The 24,548-nt window shown below is 49.4% G+C and overlaps 1 long non-coding RNA gene across 1 annotated transcript in view; it reads left to right on the top strand.

Annotated features, from left to right (window-relative positions):
- Positions 1-15,280, top strand: part of LOC144221635 (uncharacterized) — a 21,721-nt gene extending 6,441 nt beyond the window's left edge. Inside the window, exons 2-4 of the long non-coding RNA XR_013332121.1 lie at positions 1,170-1,334; positions 13,198-13,576; positions 14,833-15,280. This is a non-coding gene — a long non-coding RNA (uncharacterized LOC144221635). The remainder of the gene's footprint in view (positions 1-1,169; positions 1,335-13,197; positions 13,577-14,832) is intronic.
- The last annotated feature ends 9,268 nt before the right edge of the window (positions 15,281-24,548 follow it).

The following is a 24,548-nucleotide window of genomic DNA, read 5'->3' as shown; positions in this document are numbered from 1 at the left end:
CCCCAGAAATCAGGCCTTCCTCTGCAGCTATATGCTGCGAAAGCAGTATGGGAGTGCATGGGGACAGACTGGCTGGTAAGATGGAATAGAGAGGCCCAGAACCACACCCATGCATATATGGGACTTTGGGACATAGCACAGGTGGCACATCATGGTGAATAAAAGAAAGAGGGTACGATAAACGGAGCCCGGAAAAAATGACTTCACAGCATATATAGAGATAGCTCTAGGTGGATTAAGAGGCTACACTTCCAAAAGAAGACCTTAGTAGAAATAGAGGTAAATACTTTTAGAGTTTGGGGTAGAGAAAGATTTCTTAAATAAGGCCTCAGAAGCATTTACCGAAAAATAGAAGATTGATAAACCTGACTGTATTAAAGTTAAGAACTTAAAAGGAAAGTCACCTTAAAGGAAGTGAAAAGCAAGTTATGAGATAGGAGGAGACAACCTAAGCACCAAGGGAATAGTATGAAGAATATATAAAGAACTACAAATCAAGAACACCTGGGTGGCTCAGTTGGTTAAGCGACTGACTCGTGATTCCGGATCAGGTCATGATCTTGTGGTTTGTGGGTTCCAGCCCTGCATCAGGCTCCCTGCTGACAGTGTGGAGCCCGCTTGGGGTTCTCTGTCTCTTTTCTTCTTCTCTCTGCCCCTCCCCACTCGCTCGCTCTCACTTTCTCAAAATAAATAAATAAGCAGAAAAAAAAAAAGAACTACAAATCAGTAAGAAAAACAGCACAACAACAACAACAAAGAAAAGTGGACAAAGTCTATAAGCAAGATGTTTCAGAGAGGAAGAAACATGGGAAGCCAGTCAGTGTGAAGAGATGTCAAACATTGTTAGGGATCAGGAAAATGTAAATCAAAGCCTCAGTGAAACACCATTTTCCATCCCTTCCATTTGCAATAGTTAAAAGTCTGATAATCCCGGGTGTTGGAAGGGGTGTGGATCCCTAGGACCTTCTGCACATTGTTGACGGCATGTAAACTGGTGAAATCACTGTGGAAAAGTCTGGCATTGTCTTCTGAAGCTGAGCATTGATAGAGCTTACGACCCAGAAGCTTTCCCTGTATAGCAGCAGAGCTGCCCACGTAGTATGCCTGGAAACCATCTGGGATCAATCGCATTACTTATTCATAATTGTTCTTTTCCTCACCCTTGCCAGGTCTCCCTGTTGGTGAAGATTCTTTCCCAGCAGAGCTGCAGCCGACCCTTAGCCTCCCAGAGTGAGCACTATTTGGTGTTATGAGCCATTGAGATATTCCAGTTCTTTGTTCTTGTAAGAAATGCCGGAAAATGTCCGTTTCAAGTGCCAATCGATGGGAAAATGGTGAGTAAGCTGTGAAACGCTCACACACGATATACAAGAGGCAGCAGTCAAAATGAATGAGCTCCGGGGGCAGGTTCAAGTATAAATTCATCTCACCAATCTAACGCTAAGCGAGAAAAGTAAATCTCAAAGGATTGTATGCAATATGATATCCTTTCGTAAAGTTAAAAATGACTAATATTAAAAGGGTTCTGGGGGCGCCTGGGTGCCTCAGTTGGTTAAGCATCTGACTCTTGGTTTTGAAGTCATGGTCAGGTCATGGTCCCACATTTCATGAGATTGAGCCCCATCTTGGGCTCTGCTCCCTCTCTATCTGCCCCTCCCCGGCTCTCTCGCTCTCAAAATAAATGAATGAGCATTTAAAAAGCGATTCTTTAAAGGAACACATAGAGTGCAATAAATTACGATATAAAAAAGGAAAACAAGGAATGATGAGCGTAGGATCCAGAGTGATCGGTACCCCACTTGAGGGCGTAGGGCCCGCTTATCCATTGGGCATGTGGACTCAGCGCCTTGGGTCCACAATGGTTGTACCACCCATCAAAATGTTTAAATTTCCTTTAAATCAGAAGCAAAGGTCAAAGCATAATGTATAATATTAATATAATCTTTATATCAATGCAGTTATATAATAAATGTACGTGTGTGTGTGTGTGTGTGTGTGTGTGTGTGTGTGTGTAGGAAGAGGCCCACGAAGGCAGAATCATCCAGATCCATGAAAGCCAAAATGTAGTGCTGGGTCAGACAGAGGATGGGATGAGGGAATTTATGTTACTTGTAGATTATAGTCAAAATTCTGGCTTTTGTTTTGGGTAGCATGTTATGTTATGACAAATAACTAAACCAAGCATAATATACATGGACAAACAGGAACAAAACCAAAGGTTATGATCGTTTCTTTCTGTCACTTAGGATCCCCTTGAAAAACAGTTAAACAGTTAGCAATGACACTCAATGTCAAATTTGTAAACACTTTCAAATAAAATTTTTTCAAAATTTTTACTTTGAGATTTGAGCTTGCTTCTGTGAACACAAATTTTTAGATCAGATTTTGTATTTGCAGCAGCTACACAAAATTTTTGATTGAAACTTTAAAAAATATTTTTAATGTTTATTTATTTTGGGGAGAGGGAGAGACAGGGAGAGGGGAGGGGAGGGGCAGAGAGAGAGGGAGACACAGAATCTGAAGCAGGCTCTGGGCTCCCAGCTGTGGGCACAGAGCCCAACGCGGGGCTTGAACCCACAAACTGTGAGATCATGACCTGAGCCAAAGTTGCCTGCTTAACTGACTGAGCCACCCAGGCACGACTCCATTGAAAATTTTAAATATAGTTACCTCTATAAATTACTATCGCCACTTTTTTTGCAACCATTTAAGGACTTATGACAACTGAAATCGTATTAAAGAATCTAACAGCCCTTCCTTCTCCGTCATTGATGAATGAAATGGCTTGAAATGATGTAAATGGACTTTGAATTCAAGAGGACTTTGTGGTATCAAGTATTTCAAGAGACTAACAGGACTAACACTGCAGGATGTTCATTGTTAGAGCAGTCACTGCAGCTACCCTGGGCACCATCAAACAAACACAGCCACTAGGAAGAGGTCCAGGGCTTTTGGAAGCCTGAGGTTTGCACAGTTTGGGGAGATGAGCTCTTTAAGATAAAGATTATGAAATGACAAGTGTAAAATGACATCTGAATAGGAGATTGCCTTATTGGGCCAAATCTTCACCCCTCCCTGTGCATACACTTCTGCCTTGTGACTTTCTTCCACGGTTCTTGACTGGGGGCTTGGCCACGTGACTTGCTTTAACCAATGGAATGGGGTGGGAATGACAGCATGCTGTTTCTAAGGCCGCTTTGCTTGCTGTCGTCACGAGGACATTTCCTAGCACACTGGTCCTGGGTGGGAGATGTAACCCTTGGAGCAGAGCCTTCCCCTGAGCCCATCGCAGATCGTCTGACCCCAGCTGCTCTAGCCTAAAGCTGCAGGGCCCCAGCGGGTCTGCACACCTATGTAAATAAATCATTATGGTTGTAAGCCGCTGAGTTTGGGGGCGTTATAGCAAGATGACAGCAATAGCTAATGAATTTAAGTGTAGGAAGATGTATTTGTAATGAGCAAATAAATTCCAACAGATTATAAAATGTCAGCAGCTGACCAGTAGCTCACAAGTCACAGAATCCAGAAAGGTACGTAAGAGTATCTTAAATCGCCCGTCTGACACTCCTTTACTATTTCCTACATTTGGGGCTGCATTTTCTTTGCTTGCGCCTTCACATTCTCAACAACGATTTTGTACGTCTGTGTTTCTGCAGCGAGAAGAAAGAGACGGTTCAGCTCTCCCTCAAGAACGGTTTCTTTTCCAGCATGGGCAAAACATGGTGTTGATCATTCAAAAAAGCTTCTTCCCGTTTCACAACTAGCTTCCTGTCACGATGTGTAAATTTTCTGGGTTGTTCTAAACTCAGAACGGTCAAGTGTCTTTTAGGACACCCAAAGTCTTCTTCGGCAAATGACTAATCTAAATCCTCTGTTCATTGGTGAAACTCATTACCCTTTGCCACCCACCTCCTTTTGAAGGGGCGTATCACACCTTTTATTATTTTTTTAATGTTTATTTTTGAAAGAGAGAAAGACAGAGACAGAGTGTGAGCGGGGGAGGGGCAGAGAGAGAGAGACAGACAGACAGACAGACAGAATCTGAAGCAGGCTCCAGGCTCTGCATTGTCAGCACACAGCCCGATGCGGGGCTCAAACCCACGATCCGCGAGATAATAACCTGAGCCGAAGTCGGACGCTTAACGACTGAGCCACCCAGGCACCCCAGTAAGTTCAGTAATTTGCATCAAGCTTACAAAAAATTTAAGTATTTTTTCCCTATCATATCCATGTGATCCACTCCTTTGTATCAAGTGGATCATGAAAGACTTCAGGAGCCTCTGCACACTGGCTTGTCACACTGACCCATCCCTCTTAGAGGTGGCACTGCTTTGGGAATGCTCTGACATTTTTTGGCTACAATTTTCTTCACTGATTTCATTGTTCATTTTTAAGGCTTTTATTTCACACTCTACTAAGTTGTAACATTTACATCAGTTATTTAATATTTGATGTTTACATCAGTTATTTAATATGCGTGCCAGTTAAATTTAATAATATATATTTAAAGACAACAGAAACCACAAAGGTGCCCTCACATAGACTTCCAAATCAGCAATCTGTGATTTCTCGATTGTTTTATTGAAACTCAGGTGCCTCCCATTCAGGCAGTCTCGCATGCCTCTCCACTCAACTCAGAGCCTTCCTTGTCACTTTCCAGGCTGTGACCCTCCTTTCTTTTCCTTTGTAGCAGACCTGAGATTAATTATATGCTGATGTGTTTGTTGTCTATCTCCTCTGGCAGAAGCTGAGGGATTTTTAGACCTTTTATACGCCTAAGCCCTAGAACATAGATAGATAAATAAGTGATAAATGTTTGTTGAATGAATGAGTGACGGAGTGAGTGAAATCTCCTAAGTGACACCAGAGCATGTGCAGATTGTGGTGCCTGTCTAGATTCTTCACCCATTTCCAGGGCTGGGAAGAGCCCCCGTCTACGGGGAGCTGCTATGGCCGAAGCCCCACCAAAGCTCCCCGTGCACATCTCTGTGCTCAAAGCATCTCCATCTGCAACTTCTTTTCCATGAAACAAAGGAATAGACTCCCCAACCCAGTCTCTGCTCAACCTATGATTACCTCACCTACCCTTACATCGTCCATACAGCATGATTTGGCCTGGTGTATTATTTTTACTCCCCTTAAATTACTAACCCCCCTGCGCCCTCAAGCTCAAACTGGGCTCATCACGTCCCTCCACGTCTGAGCAGGTTCTTCCTCCCTTCTCCGGGTGCTCAGGCAGAGAATCTACACCCATCTTCACCACGTCTCTCCTTCCCCTGCTCCCAGTCCGATGGGGCACACCTTCTTGTCCGGCGTCTGATCTCCGAACCGCTCTCGGACACATGCATCTTTCCCCACAGCCTACACCCCAAAATAAGCACCAGAGACTAGCCTCCCATTGAGGTTCTCCACCTGTCTCTGGAATGGTTTGTTAAGATGCAGGTACGATCACTGCCCTGATCAAAACCTCCAAAGGCTTCCCAACCTCCTGGGATGAAGCCCCAAGTCCTGACGTGCCCTGCCCTGCCCTGCCCTCCACACTCACCTCTACCTCTGCCCCCTGTTCTCTGTGCTTCCATCACTCTGCCCATCTCTGAGTCCTTCCAAAATGCCAAGCTCCCTCCTGAGGCTTTGCACATGCTATTCCCTCTGCATGGAACACCCTTCAATTCCCACTTGGCCTGGCATTTCCCGCTCATCCTCAGTCTTGGTTTAGATGTCATATCCTCTGAGAAGCCTTCCTTGACCCTCTGGACAAATCCAGGCCATCTGTTCTCTGGCCCCTAGTGCACTTTTCTCTTCCTTCTTGGTACATCTCAGAAACAGGTAGTTATTTGTATAATTAGTCTTTCAGTGTCTGTGTTCCCTGTAGACAGCACTCTCTGTGAGGCCAAACCATGTCTTAGGATAATAATAGCCAAAGTATGTGCAGGCCTTCCTATGCGCTGGGTCACACTCTAAGCACATTGCCTTTATCATCTCATTTAAATCTCACCATAACCCCTTAAGACAGATCTTTATCTTTTCCTGTTATAAGAGTGAGGAAACTGAAACCCAGAGAGGTCTAGTAACCTGCCCAGGGATGCACAGCTACTAAATGGTGAAGCCAGGGTTTGAACCCAAGCTGTCTGCTCCAGAGTCCTTGCTTTTCCCCACTTCCCTCACCACCTTCCATGTCTGTCATGTTTCCCATTATATCCCCAGCACTCAGCAGAAGGCCCATAACAGGTGTTCCGTAAATATTGGCCGAATGTACGAGTAGACATGCACCCCTGCCAAGCACCTCCTAAACCCAAAGCACTATGGAGAAATTAAAAACATGGGTCCTACCCTCACTGAGCTTTAACTCTAAAGCATGAGGAAAAGAGAGGTTTTTTCTTGATGGGAGCATATGAAAGAGGTTCTTAGAGGAGGCGTTTTTGATGTGCCTCCACGAATAGAGGACAGAAAAGAGGAAAGAAATGGGCTGGTGGGGAGCAGAAGAGGGGGCAGAGAGGCAGACACTGGGGTGTGGGGGAGGGGGGCCAGCACCTGGGGTGGGAGAGCTAGAGCAGGGGCACGCACCCCGGGCCGAGGGGGCCCAGAGGAGGGACTCACCCTGCCAGACGGAGGAGAGGTCACCAATCTGGGCCTCCGGGGATTAGTACTGGGGAGGAAGCTGGGGAGGGAGGAAGCCTTCGGGGGAAGCAAGACCAACCTACACAGAGCGTGCGGGCAGGAAATTGCAAACGGTGTTCAGGAAACACAAGCGTCTTCTGTGGGATATTAATAGGGTTTCGCAGCCAAACTCATTTGGAAAATTCTGGATTGAACAAGGTTACACAGATTTCTTTCCTGAAGGCTTTCTCGGAACGCTTCATATGTTAAAGGGCATTGGGTCTACAAGACAGAGGTACGTGTGCGACATCTCCAAACACGGCTGTGGACTCGTTTACTATCAACTTAACATGTTAGGTATAAAGAGGGGCGCCTGGGGGCCCAGTCAGTTAAGCATCCGACTTCCGCTCAGGTCATGATCTCACGGTTCGTGGGTTCGAGCTCCGCATCGGGCTCTGTGCTGACAATGCAGAACCTGCTTGAGATTCTTTTTCTCTCCCCCACCTCTCTCTGTCCCTCCCGTGTTTGTGCTCTCTCTCTCCATATATGTATATGTGGAGGCGCCCCTCAAAAAAACAAAACAACAAAACAAAACTGAAAGAGATGGCAGAAAAGGGGGCAGGTAAAATAGCCTGGGGTGGGGGTGCCTGGGCGGCTCAGTTGGTTAAGCGTCCGACTTCAGCTCAGGTCATGATCTCACCGTTCGTGGGTTTGAGTCCCACATCGGGCTCTGTGCTGACAGCTCAGAGCCTGGAGCCTGCTTCAGATTCTGTGACTCTCTCTCTCTCTCTCTCTCTCCACCCCCCCACTCATTCTCTCTCTCTCTCAAAGATAACTAAACATTTAAAAACTGTAACTTAAAATAGCCTGGGTGTCCTGAATTTGGACCTAATGCTAGAGGCCGTTGGCAGAGTGAGGGACTGCTGATGGGGAGGTGCCCTGAGCATGGCTGAGCCGTAGGAGGCCGTCTCTGCTGCTCACGTGGGTAGTGGATTTGAGGAAAGAGGGAAACTAGACATTTACTGTCCACTTGCCGCATCCCAGCCACCGTGCCCGTGCTTCACACATACACATGCACTTGGTCTTTCCAGCTCTGCAAAGCCGTGTGCTGTTTTCCCTCCTTTAAAACTGAGGAAACTGAGGCCCAGAGAGGTCACTGAGCCACCTGCTCACACCTAGTGAGGGCAAGAGCCAGTCCTCGAATCTGGGTCTCAGGGGAGCTCAAGGGTGAGCACAAGCTGCGATGGGAGGGTCTGGGGGGGGAGACAGTGCCACCGAGGCCTGCAGTGGTGTGGCCTCTCCCGGGACCCGCCCCGGAGCCTCCCGCCACCAACCTGCAGGGTGACCATGCCCCGCGCTGGGCCCCAACGAGATGGTGTCAACGAGATGGTTGCTGCCGTTCCTCACAGGCCTGTGTGCCCTCCTCGAGGTCCCCTCCCATGGGCACAGCCTTGCAGAGGCTCCAGCCTGTCATGGAATTTGGGAACTGGCTGCCATACAAGACGGACCAGCCTCACCACGACACCACATTGCAGAGAGTCAGTGGGCCTTTGCCACCAGCCATGCTTTGCAGAGTGTTGTCCTTATGGAGGCCACTTGTCTGTGGGCAGAAAGCATGGTGGCCCCATGTCTTCAGCGTGGAGCCTCGCCCCAGGGCCCACCCTGGTTGGAATCCGAAGGTCCATCCACACCCGCAGCCCACCCTTGTCTTGCTGCCAGCCACACAGGACCGCAGGCTCCGGGCTGGTCCCCCCGGGGACTCCAGGGCTGGCAGGGAGGGGGAGGGGCAGGGGCATGGACACAATGACCTCGGTCAGACTCAGTGCCATTCCTGGCTCTGCCACGTGCTGGCTGTGCTGCGCAGGCAAGCCCCTTCACGCCCTGAATCTCAGCCCTCCGTAAACTAGCATCTCCCCCACGGGGCCGCTGGGAGCATGCCGGGTCCCCCAAACATCCCCGCTCCTCCCCCTGCTCCCTCCCAAAGGCCTGCAGTGAGCAATCCAGAAACCAAGGAGTGAAGCAATTTCCTACATCCCTGGAACTCGCGTCAGAAGTGTGCTGTTTGGGGGCTCCTGGGTGGCTCAGTTGGTTAAGCATCTGACTCTTGATCTTGGCTCAGGTCTTTGTCTCAAGGGCATGGTGAGTTCAAGGCCAGCGCTGGGCTCTGCACTGGGTGTGAAGCTTACTTACAAAAACAAAAAAAGAAGCATGCTGTTTTGTGTGTCTTTATATGGCCTGCATGATAATGGCAATGACCAGCATTTCTTAAGTATGTAATAGCTCTAGGAACATTTCTGAGTGGTTTATAGACCACAGCTATTATGGACCAGAGCCAGGACTTGAACCCAGACTATCTGACTGCATGGCCGTGCTAACCACTCCAGATTTCGTTCTGGACGTTCAGTATAAACCTTTGTGTATTAGATGGTGAGATGCCAGGGGTCCTTCTGCAGGAGCTGGGAGCCGGCTCAGGCCCAGGCCTGAGTGGGTTTCAACACATTCATCCATTCGTTCTCTCATTCATTCATTCATTCATTCAACAAGTATCTGTCGAGCACCTTTGATATGCCAGGCACTGTTCTAGAAGCTGGGGATACAGCAGTGGAAAAGGGAGAAAAGACCCCTGTTCCCATGGAGACTATATTCCAGTGGGGATCCAGACACGAAACAAAGACAAAAAGGCACGTGCAGGAAAAATATCAGCCAGTAATTCATGCAAAGAACTAAAATAGGGTTATATGGCCAGCAGTGACTGGTTGCCCACAACTTTCTTTTTCATATATATATATATTATTTAAATATTTATTCATTTTTGAGAGAGAGAAAGAGACAGAGTGTGAGCAGGGGAGGGGCAGAGAGAGAGGGAGACACAATCAGAAGCAGGCTCCAGGCTCTGAGCTGTCAGCACAGAGCCCGACACGGGGCTCGAACCCACAAATTGTGAGATCATGACCTGAGCCGAAGTGGGACGCTTCACCAACTGAGCCACCCAGGCGCCCCTGCTAACAACTTTCTAAGGAGTTGACATATTAACCAAGACCCAAATGATAAGAGAAAACCAGCCACCTGAACATCAGGGGGAAGAGCATGTAGACAAAGGGAACAGCAAATGCTGGGGAAGAGCCAGGGGCATCAACTGGGCGTGTTTGGGGAACAGAGGGAAGCCCAGTGTAGCTGGAGTATCAGTCAGTGAAGGGAGACCGTGAGGAAGGGGCCACATTGCAGAAGCTTCACCAGCCAGAGGAAGGAGTTTTGTTATTTTTCGTGATTTTTTATGTTTTTCAAAATATGATAGAAGCAGTTGGAGAATTTTAAATAGGGAAATGGCACAATCTGACTTTTTAAGAACAATTTTTTTTAACATTTATTTATTTTTGAGAGACAGAGACAAACAGAGCACGAGCGGGGGAGGGGAAGAAAGGGAGACATCGAATCCAAAGCAAAGCTCCAGGCTCCAGGCTCTGAGCTGTCAGCATAGAGCCTGGTACGGAGCTCAAACCCACGAACTGTGAGATTGTGACTGGAGCTGAAGTCAGCGCTTAACCAACTGAGCCACCCAGGCACCCTGCCATCTGACTTTTTTAAATTAATGGGCTTTATTATTTTTTTGCGTGTATTTATTTTGAGACAGAGACAGCACAAGCAGGGGAGGGAACAAGAGAGAAGGAGAGAGAGAATCCCAAGCAAGCTCCACGCTGCCAGCTGCAAAGTCCAATGCAGGGCTCGAACCCACAAACCATGAGCTCATGACCTGAGCAGAGATCATAGCTGGACACATAACCGACTGCACCACCCAGGCACCCCTAGGTTTAGAGTCATTTTTAAAAAATTAAGGGGAAAGTACCGAGAATTCCCATATATCCTCATACCCTCAACACACACACACACACACACACACACACACACACACACACACACACACAATTTCCCCTATTATTAACATCACGCATTAGTGTGATACATTTGATACAATTAATGAGCCAATAATTATCCATTAATTAAACTCCACAGTTTACAATACTCTGTGTTGTACAAATATGTAATGAATGACATCTTTCCACCTTTACAGTATCATATAGAACAACTTCACCGCCCTCCCAGAAATCACCTGTGCTCCACCCATCCTTCCTTCCCTCCCCAGGAAAACCCTGGAAACCACTGATCTTTTTACCGTCTCCATAGTTCTATCTTCCAGAATGTCATGTAGTTGGAATCATACAGTATGCAGCCTTTTCAGACTGGCCTCTTTCACTTTATCTGACTTTTTAAAAGATCACGTTGGCTGGTTTGTAGAGAACAGATTGGAAGGAGACAATGTCACAGCAGGTGGGGCCAGTCAGAAGGCGAAGCACTTGTCCGCGGGGCTCAGACAAGCCGGTGGCCAGGCTGGTGGGGAGAAGTGGATGGCCTCGGACACCTGTCCTGGGCTCTTGCATCTGCAGATAGAGTGGCTGCAGAGGAAGGTAGGGGAAGGAAAAAGCTGACAGTTATACCACAGGGTGAAACAGATCCAGAGAGAGCAGTAGTGTCAAGTTTTCATATATACCGCTGTGATTTTTTTTTAACTCACTGAAGTAAATAAGGATTTTTCTCCTAGAATTGAAGAAACAGATCCAGAAAGATCTCTGTGCATGCTTAGGATCACCCAGAAACCAGGTTTCCCTTGGATGGCAGGACTCCAGCCTCCTTGTCCAGAACTCTGCCATCCCGATCCCTCTAGTGTCTCTGTTAAGAATTTTCTCTTCTCTGGTGGTCGTTTTGTTACAAAATCGATAAACCACTAACAGAAGTAAAAGGCTTCCAGATTTATTACTGCTGAGTCCCTGCCTGGAAAACCTTCCCCTTTGCCCTCCTTAAAACCCTCCTGGCTTCTCACTGCACCTGGGGGAAATACCCACTTGGAATTGAATCTCAGCAAAACTGCTTGTTAACTTATCCTGACCCCTGAATTACTTCAGCTTATTTTGGTCTCAGGACCTAAATACCCTAAGTCAAAAACAAAAACAAAAACAAAAACAAAGTGAAGGTAGGGGGATTGATGGATTTCTTGGGAGGCTACGGAGGCACATCACAGATCGAAGGCCGAGGGGTTGAATAAACAATCAATACGAAGGACAGGTCCAGGGTCCTTCTGGGGACAGGGCTACAGTGCCCAGATCCTGAGTCTCTGGACTGCATTCACCATCCTAGAAGACACTGGATGGTGCCAGCTTGGGTCTGGAGTGCACTCGCCGCTGCTCAGAGCTATCAGATCTTGGGGAGGGAGCTCAGTGTCAGACAAAATCTTCACAGGGGACGGAGCTGCTAACACCCCACCGGACAGCGCTGGCCATCTGTCCCCAGTCATCCCATAACTCAATCCCAGCACATCTCTGACTGTCTGTCAATCATCTCTGGCCATGCATTTCCCTTTCAGTGGACAGTGGTTTCTTCAAGGATGTGGCCTCCACTTACTTAGCTTGACATGCTGCAAAAGAGGTCCTCCAGTTGCCATCCTCCCTTCTTCTACATTAGCTTGGATTTTTAGGGAGGCTCGTGGCCTCCCAAAGTAATGACATGTCCCAGTTTGCTTTGCAGCTTGGGGTGGCCAAGAGACAAAGTTCTGACTAATGCATAAGAGCGGGTATGGTATGAGGGGCGCCTGGGTGGCTCAGTTTGTTAAGCTTCCGACTCTAGGTTTCGGCTCAGGTCATAATCTCATAGTTTGTGGGTTCGAGCCCCACATAGGGCTTTGCACTGACAGCATGGAGCCTGCTTGGGATTCTCTCTCCCTCCCTCTCGCTGCCCCTCCCCCACTCTCTTTCTCTTTCAAAATAAACAAATAAACTTTAATTAGAGGAAGAAGAGAAAAAAGAATGGGGATGGTATGAGCCACTGCCAGTCATAGGTTTCCTGGGAAGGGGCACGCCCCCCCATCCCCCCTCCTGCTGGATGGACGGTGAACGGGCTGATATGTCATCGGACCACATGGAAAAGAACAACTCCCTGGGAGTGGAGTCACCAGAGAGATCGGGGCCCCTGGCACCCTGAAGCTGTCACATCAGCTTTCAATTCCCTCCCCCCAGAATATTCTGAAAGACAATAAAACCTCTTTTCTCTGTAAGTCCTCCTGCTAAGATAGCCCTAATACATTCTAATACACACTAATAACCATGCTTCACATGGGGACTGACACTTAAGAAAGTGCTCACTAAATTATGGTCGACTTATGAAATCAATTGCAAAAAATAAGAAATCCTCGATTCCAGCATTTAACACATCACCTGTTTGCATGTTCTCTTTCAACTCTTCTCTACATGCAGGTGATGGTTTTAGTAGAGGTGTAATTAGAGCAGAAATAGAATTTTGTACCAGCCTTTTCCTTTTAACCGTAATGGCAAGTAAACATTTTCCATGTTAAGTCAGATTATCATTGTTTTTAAATGGGTGTGTCATTTTCCACCAAAGAGATCAACCATAACTTATTAAATCACTCCCTTATTGTTTGAAACATACATTTTTTCTATTTTCCTTTTGTAATTACTGATAATGTTGCAAGGAAGCTGCTTATGACTCTAGTTTTTTGCCCCTTATTTTTGACAGATTTCTTGTCTTTTCTAGTATCATGGAATACCCTCGACCTTCACTGGCCACTCTCAAGCTTTATCATTTCCAGTTCGATTCTGATGATGGTCGCGATGAGATGCATAATTATATTGGCAACAGGTGCATTACTGCCCACTGCTTACATCACTGTGCCATCCTGGGCACCGGTCCCAGCTCTGTAACTGCATGTCTATATATACTTCATCTCGTACTTGCCACATGCCAGGGAAGGCGGCAAAAAGCACAAATCCCAGAGTTAGCCTGGATTCAAGTCTTGACAAGATTGTTTCCTGTGGGACCTCGAGGAAACTACCTAACCTCTCTGTGCCTCTGTCTCCTCATCTACAAAATGGGAATAGTAACACTCTCTGCACGGGGTTGCTGTGGGCATCAGGTAAGAGAACAATTCCAGCTGGCGTTTCTCGAGCATGCACGAGGTGCCAAGTGCAAGGCTTTGTGGTAATGACCTCATTTGTTCCTTGCCAGAGCATAGGAGATAAATGCCTCCACCCCAGTTTTGCAGATAAGGCACCTGAAGCTCAGAGCACAGACTTGCTGCACAGAGCTGAGTGATTCTCACACACAGCACTCGTTGGCCCCAAATCCCCAAGTTCCTTCCAAAAGGAGTCTTCTTTTCATGGTGCTCACAGAGCCAGAGCCAGCGCCCCTAAAGCCCAGCTTCGGCAGCACAATCTCTCCCTCCACCTGCCCCCCACCTCATCCCACAACGCACAGCCTTCTTTTCAAACGTGTGGAGCAATCTACTGTCCTTCCCGCGGCTACCACCGCAGCATGGAATACCCCAGAAGCCCACTTAGGAACTAGAACTGTTTGTCAAGTACTTCCTTTGGCCAGACCTTCGCTTGGTGTTTAATGTCATCATCTCATTTAATCCTCAAAACGGTCCTAGGGCATAAGCACCATTGCCCCTTGCAATGCAGGTCAAAAAATGATTAAGACAGGCAGAGAAGTGCTGGGATTGAGTTATGGGATTACTGGGAACACCATGCTTTACAGGTGGGGAGACCCAAGCCCGGGATGGTAAAGCAAATGGCCCGGGGTCACAGGGCTACTGGATTTAAGAGAGTCGCAGCCAGGCCTGGCGTCTTGCTGTCCTCACCCACCGTCCTCTCCTGGAATGGTGGCTTCCAGGGGCGGGGAAAGTCCTGCTGCGATGGCCCCCGGTTGCCACTGCCGACCCCAGAGCAGCCCTGTAGAGGGCACCAGTGCAGCGCCCCCTCAGGGTCTGCCTGGCCTCTCCGGGCCTGAGGCACAAAGGCAGGGACCAGATCCAAGATGGTTGTTGGACGAGCTCTCTGCGCCGCCCCTGAAATAGCCCAGTTCTGCAGCTTCTGCTTCGGGAGGCGGCAGGCAGCTCCCGGAATAGCTCTTTCCTCTTGCAAGGTGACCTAGTTAGCTGGTTCCTCTTGTCATGTGAGGTTGGCTGAGCAAGCCATTCACCTGCCTCCCTCTACACAGAAGAGGCTCAGTCCAGCGCTTCCCCGTCCAATGTCCCCCAGAGCAGCCCCGGCCCCTCCCCCTGGGCCCCCACCCTGGAAGTCTGGGGAGTGGGTAGTAACACACTGAGCACGGCGCTTCGTGGCCTCAAAACCCGTTCACGAACATCATCGTGCTTCCTTCTCGCCGCAGGCCCAAAGGGAGGACTTACCATCACCCCACGTCGCAGGAGAGGAACTAAACACACAGAGAAGGTAACAACATGAGCAAGGACACACAGCTGGCAGGAGGCAGAGCCGGGATGGGCCCAGCACCAAGACCTGAGCATCCGGGTCGCAATCTCCTCTCCGAGGAGCCCCAGTAACTACACCTGCCTCCCCGCCCCCACCCCGTCTACTGCCTGTGATGGGCTCCCGGACACCTATGGCAAGTGGGCTGCAGATCAAGGTCTTCGAGGTCCACCGACTGGGGTTGGAGCTGTGGTGTGAGCTTCGGCATTTATCAGCTCTGTGACGTCAGGCTAGCTGCTTTCCCTCTCTGAGACTCAGGTCCTGTATCTGTAAGATGAGAATAATAATCACACCCACATGCCGGGGTTGTTGTGAGGATTCAATGAGATAGTGTGTGTAAAGTGGCCAGCAGACCCCCTGCATTTTGCCTTGATTAAAGTACCTATTGTTATTAGTTATTATTATTGACATCTTTTTTTAAGTTTATTTATTTTGAGAGAAGAGTGAGAGAGCTGGGGAGGGGCAGAGAGAGAGAGAGAGAGAGAGAGGAAGAGAGAGAATCCCAAGCAGGTTCCAGAGTCCGACGAAAGGCTCGATCCCACAAATCTCAAGATCACGACCTGAGCCGAAACCAAGAGTCTGACGCTCAACCGACTGAGCCACCCAGGTGCCCTAGCATATTGAATTTAACCAAAAAAAGGAAAAATGTAAGATTGGCTAGTGCCAGTGAAGAGTATAGCAAAGGACTGTATGATTTTTCCCACACCATCACGCCTGGGAGAAATAGTTGGATTTATGGTAACACAACCCTAGGACATCGCAACGTTTCCAAAGCCAGGGGCCCTGGTTCTCCAGATGACTGAGTGGCCCTGGGTGAGGCTGTTGGTTCGAGCGAGGTCTTTCCCTGACTCGGGGGATGGAGAAGTGGTGGCAGGGTCCATCCTTGGATGCCCCTGTCCCAGGCTGTCACCTGTGGGTGTGCTCATTACACCACAAGTGGCATATCACACTGACAAGGAATGCAGACAAGGAAGGGCAGGGAGCCTGCCCAGTGGCCGCTGGGAGCAGAGAGTCCCTGTGGAAGCGAAGCTGGGGAAGGACATCAGGGTCGGCCTGGGGGGACCTGAATACCGTAACCAAGTTACCCAAGGAAAGGAGCCACTTTGGGCCGCTAAGAATGGAGCTGGACTTGTGGGGTCAGAGACTGTCCCTTCAAATCTTGCCTCCCCCCCCTTAAATGTGAGGTCACAGATCAGTTGCTGAACCTCGCGGAGCCTCGCTTTACCCATCTGTAAAGACTGGGCAAGATATGAACCTCTTGGGGATGGGAGGGGTGGTGGCAGGGATTGGGTGAGTCTGCGTGTAGCACCGCCCCGTCGGCGGTGCCGAGGAAATGTTTGAGAATCTGAACTTGATACGTCTAGGCACTTAAGCCCCAAGACATAAGCCCCTTCCTGGTAATCCGGAAGGATTGATAACTGCGCTCCGGAGGAAACATGCGAGGCTTTGGAATGATGGCGAGACTGGCATCGGGTCCTGGAATCCAGGTGCGACAGAGGCAGATGGAGATGCTTGGGGAGGGCGTTTCAGTGGGACAGAGCCCAGAGGTGGGACCGCACACGACACTCTGGCAGAACATCAGCTTCCCATTGCGCCCTGAGGAAAATTCAAACTCTTCCTTGCAGTGGCCATTCCTCAGGGACCCCCGCCCCCACACCTTCCGCCACCGCCCCTGCCCCTCCTCAGCAGCTGCCTCCTGGCTACACACCCTCTGTCATCACTCCCCATCCCCTCACCCTGCGTGCTTTTCCCCGGAGCACTTATCCCACTGTTCCATGCTGTATTATTCAGTCATCTGCACACCAATTTATGATCCGTCCACCCAAAGAGACTTGTAAGAGCTTTGACAGAGAGGGCCCAGCCTGCCTGTTCCCTGGAACAGCCCCAGCCCCATGGAGCAATGGCAGAGCTCAGTCGGGGCTCAGTAAATAGCGCTGAGTGGGTGGATGAATGAGCAGCGGAGAGTCCAGGCAGGCAGAAGGAGAGGACCCCTGGGGCGCAGTTGGGTAGGTTGAGGCCAGCCTGGGGAGGGCTGTGAAGCCCAGGCTGAGAAGTTGGGGTGACTTCTCAAGGAGAATCAGCAGAGCCTGTGACCAACCAGGTGTGGGATGGTCAGGTTTCCAGCCTGGGTGATTGGTGGTGTGGGGGGGGAGGTATCACTGACAGAAGTCACTTCATTTGTTCTTGGAGACTCTGATGTGTCTCTTTGAGCCAAGCTCCAGCGGGCACAGGGGCACAGAGAGGAACGGCATGCCTGATCCTCTTGACAAGCTTCCCGTTCTAGTGGGGATTCGTGGAACAACAAGCATGCGACCAAGACCTTGAAAGGTGGGGAGGGTTTGAACGCTGAGAGATCTGGGACTGGACCCCACACCCCTCCCCCACCACCACCAAGTAATGACAGGGTGGCAGGAAAGGGTGGAGGGAGCTCGGGAAATGACAGAGAGGAGAGAGAAGAGAGGGCAGGGGATGCGGGCCTCCTCGGGGACCTGGGTGGAATTCTATCCTTTGCTTCCCTCTGGGGTCCCTGCAGGAGGAGCCGTGGCGGAGCTGCTTCCTACCTGAATGCCTCTCCCGTGGGCAAGGACGCACAGAAGGAGGGGGAAGTGCTCGACAAAGGGGCATTCTTCCAGCCACGCAGAATCAATGGAGGCTTGTTCGCCTGCTGTCTGGGGAGTCGCCAGGCAGGCTGGCAAGGGGACCTGGACGGCAGGGTGGGAGCGGGGATTGCTGTTCTGGCCCCAGAGTGGCCACACCCAAGTCTCCCAGCAGCTTCGAAACAAACAAACAAACAAACAAAAAAAAACAACCGGGGTGCGTTGAGGGTGGGCGTGCGTGCTTCCGGAGGACATCCAGGCCCATCTTCACCTGCAGGGGGTGCCCTTGGACTTTCCCACGGTCACTGGGTGAATTTGCCCAAGGGCCTCGATTATCCAGAGCAGCAGCAACATGGCTTCATGAAGCAGAAGACAAGAGCCCAAGTCCCAGCTCTGTGATCTCTCTCAGCCTCAGTTTCCTTATCTGAAAGATGGGACTAATAACACCCTCATCACAGGTAGGAATTACTGGGTGGATCCAAAGAGACGGTGATCAAAGTGCTTTGGAAACTGCATGGTGTCTGCACAGGTTAGGGAGGATGCGGAAGGACCGTGGTCGGTGGAGGACTCGGCAGAGGGGGTGTGAGCCTCAGCCCAGTGGGAGGCCCAGGCCCACGCAGACATGCCCCGCTGAATGCTCACTGCTTCGGGAAAAGACAGCAGCAGACAACCCACCTCTCTAGCCCCGTCATTTCTCCTTGAGCCACCAGCACGCATCCCATCTCTGATCGCTACTCCTTCTCTTCTACACTTACCATTTATTTCAGACTGAATTTTCATAGGTTCGAAGGAAAGGCTACAGCCACCGCTGTGGAGAGCTCACTCTTTCAAGCACTGAGCCACCTGAGCCCAAAGGATCCCCATAGCAGCCTTATAAACTGGGTCTAGTCACCATCCCCATTTTACAGATGAGGAAACCGAGGCTCAGAGTCGCAAATGAGCTTGGGTGATGTCCAACTAGAGAGTGTGTAAAACACACATCTTCAGACTCCCGGGCCAACGAATGCAGCTCCTCCCCAGCCTAAACGTTGCCCCTCACACCCTCCCACCTGCCACGTCCAGGGAGAGGGGCAGGCTCCCTCCCCGAAGCAGCCCATTTCACTGTCAGGGCACCAAATCCACCCCTAGAGAGTAGCCTTGGCTCAGACTTGGGGTGTGACACCGGAGGGATGCGGCGACAGGAAGAGGGGGAAGGTCTGTGGCACGGGCCAGCGGGGTCCACGGAAGGTGCTGGGAGGGTGAGCCGAAGGTGGCCAAGGTGACCTTTACCTGGACCTCTACTTGCTACAGATGCGCCTGTCCGGTGGCCTCCTCTACTGCCTTGCCAGAGGATGGGGCCCCTCTGAGGACCCCAAAACGAGACAGGAGGACGTGAGGCTGGGTTCACCACGCTGACGAGCCTCGCTTTAACTCACGTCTGCTTTTCACCAAAGCCTCGAGAAGAAGACAGGAGAGGGAGCCTCGCCCTCCTTTTACAAATGAAGACCCTGAGGCTGGGGAACGAGGTGGCATGCCCAAGAGCATTCGTCTGTCCAACATTGGCCGACACCCGATCAGCGCCGCTCCTGGGACACGGCTGCATGTGGCCCAACCCGGGGCTGAAGCCAGGCCACCAGACCAGAGCCCGGAGCCTGCCCCGCGGAAGCAGATGATCTCTTAATCCTCCAGCCTTGCCTCTGTCACCACTGTCTCCCAATGCTGGAGACTGAGTTCATGTTTGATGACCTGGGGAGGGGAAAATGGCATCTGTGTTTACTAATGTCAGAGGGGATAGAAAAATCATCTCTGCAAGAGAGGACAAGTATTTCTTTACAGCCGCCCCAACCTCGACTAAGGAGAGAAAACGCTGAGGCTCCTAGAGAGGGGCTTCTGTTGGGCGGGAGGGTGATGTTTGCACAGGGGGATGGGCAGGGCCATCTTACATTGCTCTGCCCAGGACAGGGGGGCGGTGGGAAGACAGGGACCAGGGAGTTGGGGGCAGGCAGGGCTGACGGGGCAACAGGAGACGGGGAGCCAGCAGCCAAGAAGGAAATTCTGGGGTAGGAAGGAGGAGTCTGATCAGCATCTGTGTAAATTGTGCTCTGTTAGGCACAAAGCCAGCCTGTGTCCCCTCTTCTTTTTTTTTATTTTTTAATGTTTTATTTATTTCTGAGAGAGAGAGAGAGGCGGTGTGAACAGGGGAGGGGCAGAGAGAGAGGTAGATACAGAACCTGAAACACGCTCCAGGCTCTGAGCTGTCAGTACAGAGCCCGACACGGGGCTCGAACCCACGAACTGTTAGATCATGACCTGAGCCGAAGTCGGACGCTTAACCAACTGAGCCACCCAGGAGCCCCATGTGTCCCCTCTTCTGATAAGATCTTCAGTGACACTGGCTCTGCCTTCATGGGGTACCTGGATTGGCTTTGGGGGTCTTGGCTAAGCCGCTAGGCCCTCCTCAAGGGTAAGTGCGAGTTGCCAACAGAGGCTGCTCCCATGGGGCTCTCAAAACTGATCTCCATCTCCAGGTAATTGAAAAATGATTCAGTACAAAGCCGAAGAGAAAGACCTTTTGTCTCGCAACACAATGAATAATGGAAGTCCCGTTGTGTCGCATGAGTGATGGTCCAATGTGATACTCCCCGTCCACAAGACTGGAGCTTTTTGGTGGCAGGTTATTTTTTCCTCCTGGACCTGTTTTTTCTGGCTTCAGCCTCATCACCATGAGAGGCACCTCTCTCTGCTGACTCCAACGACAGTGCCAGCCCAGGCCCTTCCAACTGCCCAGGCTCCTGCTGGTCACACACAAAGGGGCTTTGTGGGCTCCCGTGAGTTAAGCACCGATGCGTGATGGGGACGGGAAGAACTTGGTGACCAGGAGCACTGAGTCTTGCCACGTCCTCATGCCAACAGCCATCATCCCCTGCAGTGGGGGGATGTGTCAGGCAGGAGGCCATCGTCATACTTCAGTAACTGGGGGAAACCCTCTCAGGGTGTTAAAATTCTTTATCCGAATGGACTTTAAACTGCCTTGAGCACCTGCTGGCTGGACCAGCAGAAAGTCTAGGATCACCTGTTGCAGGCAGTGCCTTCTGTCCCCTGCTGCTCTGACCACTTTGGGTTGTTCAAGAATAGCCAGGGCTTCTAAGTTCCAAGAGAAATGGACATGCTTGACGCTTCCTTCCAAGATGGGGACAAGAGTCTCAAAGTCCAGAGGCTGTCATGTGATGCCACTGTCACTGGGGCCCTGATGCGCCACTCTCACTGCAGTGGCTCTTCCGTCCCTGCTCCGAACAGTGAGAGTCTGCGGGCACCACCTTCGCTGCACTAGGCAGGGCCTGGTCACCTCTTCAGCGCTTCCTCTTAGCGTCCCCGGTCATCCACTGTCAGAGCCAGCACTCCTGTTCTCAGTCCCAGTCCCCAAATATTCAGGTAACTCCTTTTAAAAGAGATTCTGGGGGCCCCTGCGTGGCTCAGTCAGTTAGGTATACAACTCTTGGTTTCTGCTCGGGACATGACCTCACAGTTTGTGAGTTCTAGCCCCGCATCAGGCTCTGTGCTGACAGCATGGAGCCTGCTTGGGATGCTCTCTCTCCTTTTCTCTCTGCCCCTCTCCCTCCCTCTTTCTCTCTCTCTCTCAAAAATTCATTCATTCATTCATTCATTCATTCTGAGATTCTGAGTTGCCCCTAAGCAGGGCCAGAACTTGGAAACTCAAAACAGTTCCCCTAGTGGGATGGGCTAGGGGTGAGTCCTGAAGGAAAGACCCTCCTTCCCACCTCACCCTGTGCAGGAAACACAAGAGGGAATGTTTGGCATCTTTCGTGCTAAAGTAGAAAACAAGCTTTCGGCAGCTCACCCCCACTTCTATTTTTATTAAAGAGAAGCCCTGTTTTTGTTGATGTTGTTCTTATGTTTTGTTTTGTTTTGTTTTGTTTTTGCACATGATTCGTTGCCTTCCGATTTTTAGGAAGTTTTGTGAGATCTAAGAAAATGGATGACCAGACGGTCATTCTCTGATAGGCACCCTGAGACAGTGCTTTGGGGGGGAAAGTATTGTCCAATGACTGTTTCTGGAAAGTTATACTCTGCCCGCAAAATATCTTAGGCCATTCTACGTTTGTTTCTGGGTAACTGCGTGAATCTCTGTTCCTTTTTATCTGTCTTCCTCTTGCTATAAAGTTATAAAAATAAGTACCAAAGCCTGCTGATGTCAGAAATATTTCGTAAGAAGCCAAAGGTCTCTGTGTAGTCCAGAGCAGGAGCTCCTAACCTGAGGGCTATGTAATTCTGGAAGGTTTCTGAGTTAGCGCCAAGGATTAGTGCACAGCCATGCGTGCTGTGTGTTTATCACAGAGGCATTGATGTCAGGCTGCCTGGGTTTGAATCAGCTGCAACGTTCTGTGTGAACTTAAGATGTATTACTTGAATTCTCTGAGTCTGGATTTGATCTTCTGTGAAGTAGGGATGATACTAAAAGCACCTAACTCATAGAATCATTAAGAGGATTAAAATAAATAATACATGTAAAGCGTTGAGCTGTGTACCTGACACAGTAAATGGTCAGTAAGTGTTTATCATTATTATTAGTAGCATCACCGTTTATCGAATTATTTTCCAGGCACCATGCTGGACACATCTCCATTATCACAAATCCTCAAAACACCCCTGATTTGTCAAAAGTGAGGTTCGATGACTTGCCCAATGCTAGACTGTTCCAGAACTTGTATTTTATACTGGTGTTCAAAACTAGCTCTCTTTGGCTCAAAAGCCTGCTTTCTCTGAGTCAAATCAAGCTGTGCCTGGACAAAACTGCAGACTGATTATTAACACATCTTGTGTACATAGGCACCCATTGCACACTCTTCAAAGTATTTCACCGCTAGCCCAGCACAGGGCTGATTATCTGAATGGGAGCTGCCCAACCCCGAGCTGAGGATGAAGGATGAGGAGGGCTCCAGTCCTGAGCCAAAGATCAACGCTTTAGTTGCTGGAAGGGGTCAAATCCACAAAACTGTCCCCAAATCCCTTTCCAAAGCCCATGCTCCCACCTTATGACAATCAGGCAATATTCTCTTTTTCTGGATAATATAGCAAAAATTATTCTTGGCATTCTCCTTTCTCATAAAATATCTCTCCCAGGGGTGACCCTTTGAACTGCCCTGCTGGACATGTCTTCCCTTGCAGTGAGATTATAACAGACTTCAGTCTGTACTCATAACTGAAATGTCTAGAGAGTTTGGCATTGTTTTTTTTTTTTAATCTGTGGAAGCATGAGAAGAAATTTCCAAAGACTTGAGGAGGGTGGGACTCGGAGCGGGGTGGAGGCAGTCACTCTTTACCAGTGAGGGCAGAAGTATTTCAATAATCCCAAGCTAATGTGGCCTCAGTGGTGGGTCCCAGCTCTGAGTCAGCCCTGAATACAATGTGTTTTAAATCCAGCTAGACCCTGTAGATTTTAATGTGGTTTATACAGTATAAAAACTGGTTTTACAAGAACTTATTGACGTTACAAATTTTCACAAACAGTGGATACCATGGTGTTTTTCTTCTGTTAAAAGTATTCTTCTGTAGTACATCACTAACTGCTGCAGGCACTGCACTGATGAATGCAAAAAGAGTAGGGGCAATTTGAAGGAGAAATAAAAGATTTGCCTAGCCTCAAAGTATCTTCTTCAGAATATTAATTACCATAGCGGTTTAAAATTTTTTTTGCTAACATTTATTTATTATTGAGAAACAGAGAGAGACAGAGCATGAGCATGGGAGGGGCAGAGAGGGGGGAGACACAGTATCTGAAGCAGGCTCCAGGCTCTGAGCTGCCAGCACAGTGCCCCATGTGGGGCTCAAACCCACAAGCGGTGAGATCATTACCTGAGCCGAAGTCGGATGCTCGAATGACTGAGCCACCCAGGCGCCCCACCATAGTGGTTTTAAAAGATGCCCAGAGATTCTCTGATATTTCTCCCTCTGGGAGGTGGACTTAATTTTCCTCCCCCAGGACTGGACTTAGTGACTCATTTCTCAAGTATGGGAAAGAAAAAACAGCAATTTTACCGCGGAAAAACCTGGCAGACATCTCACGAACCAAATGATTAAGGTTAGCATCACCAGTAACAAGACACGATGCTATCATAGATCCCCAGGTAGTACGCAAGTAGAGGGCCACCTCACCTCTGGGAAATTCTTCCCCCCAACCCACGACCCCAGTCTAATCATGAGAAACATCGAACAAAGCCTCAAGTCGGCATACCTGACTAGGGCTTTTCAAAAGCCAACATCATAAAAACAAAACAAAAACAAAAACAAACAACGACAGCAAGGGAAGGCTGAGATGGAAGGAGCCTAAGGAGACATTATGACTGAAGGCACTGTGGGGCCCTAGATGGGATCCTGGAACAGAGCGGGGACGTTAGTGGGAAAACTGGTGAAATCCAAATAAAATCGGTAGCTACCAGTGTTGTCCAATGTCAACTTCTCAGTTTCAAAGACTGTGCCATGCACAGTGTGAAACGTCACGCACATTAAGGGAAGCTGGTGAACTCTCTGTATCATTTTTGTCACTCTCAGGTAAATCTGAAATAGTAGTATAAAAAATAACAAAGAGAATAATAACATCACAAAGGCTTCACATTTCTCAGTTACTCCACAAAAGTGTTCGTTCTCCCAGAGATTAGGAACTGCAGTTTACACAACACTCCGCTGAATGAAAGAAAACCACACCACTAACGAAATGCTACGGGCTATGTAGATGTTTCCAGCCATCCCGATGGATGTGCATCCAGACCAATGGATGTCCTCCTGTGGCTGGCTGTGACCTCAGGCTGGGGCACAGCGTAAATAAACAAGGCCAAAGGGTGAGGTGTCCCAATGGGGCTGGGCGGGCGGGCGGAGGGAGAGCACCCCAGCATGAATGGAGGGAGACGGTGGACATTAAAATAATTAACGCATGTACAATGCTCAGCCCTGTGCCTCACATAAAAGCTCATCAGTAAACAGTGTTTATGATTGTTTTTATTAGGAGCAGTAGTAATAGTATTAC

This window comes from Crocuta crocuta, unplaced genomic scaffold, assembly GCF_008692635.1.
Source record: "Crocuta crocuta isolate KB4526 unplaced genomic scaffold, BGI_CrCroc_1.0 scaffold367, whole genome shotgun sequence".
Classification (NCBI taxonomy): Eukaryota; Metazoa; Chordata; class Mammalia; order Carnivora; family Hyaenidae; genus Crocuta; species Crocuta crocuta.
This window is presented reverse-complemented; position numbering and strand designations above follow the sequence as displayed.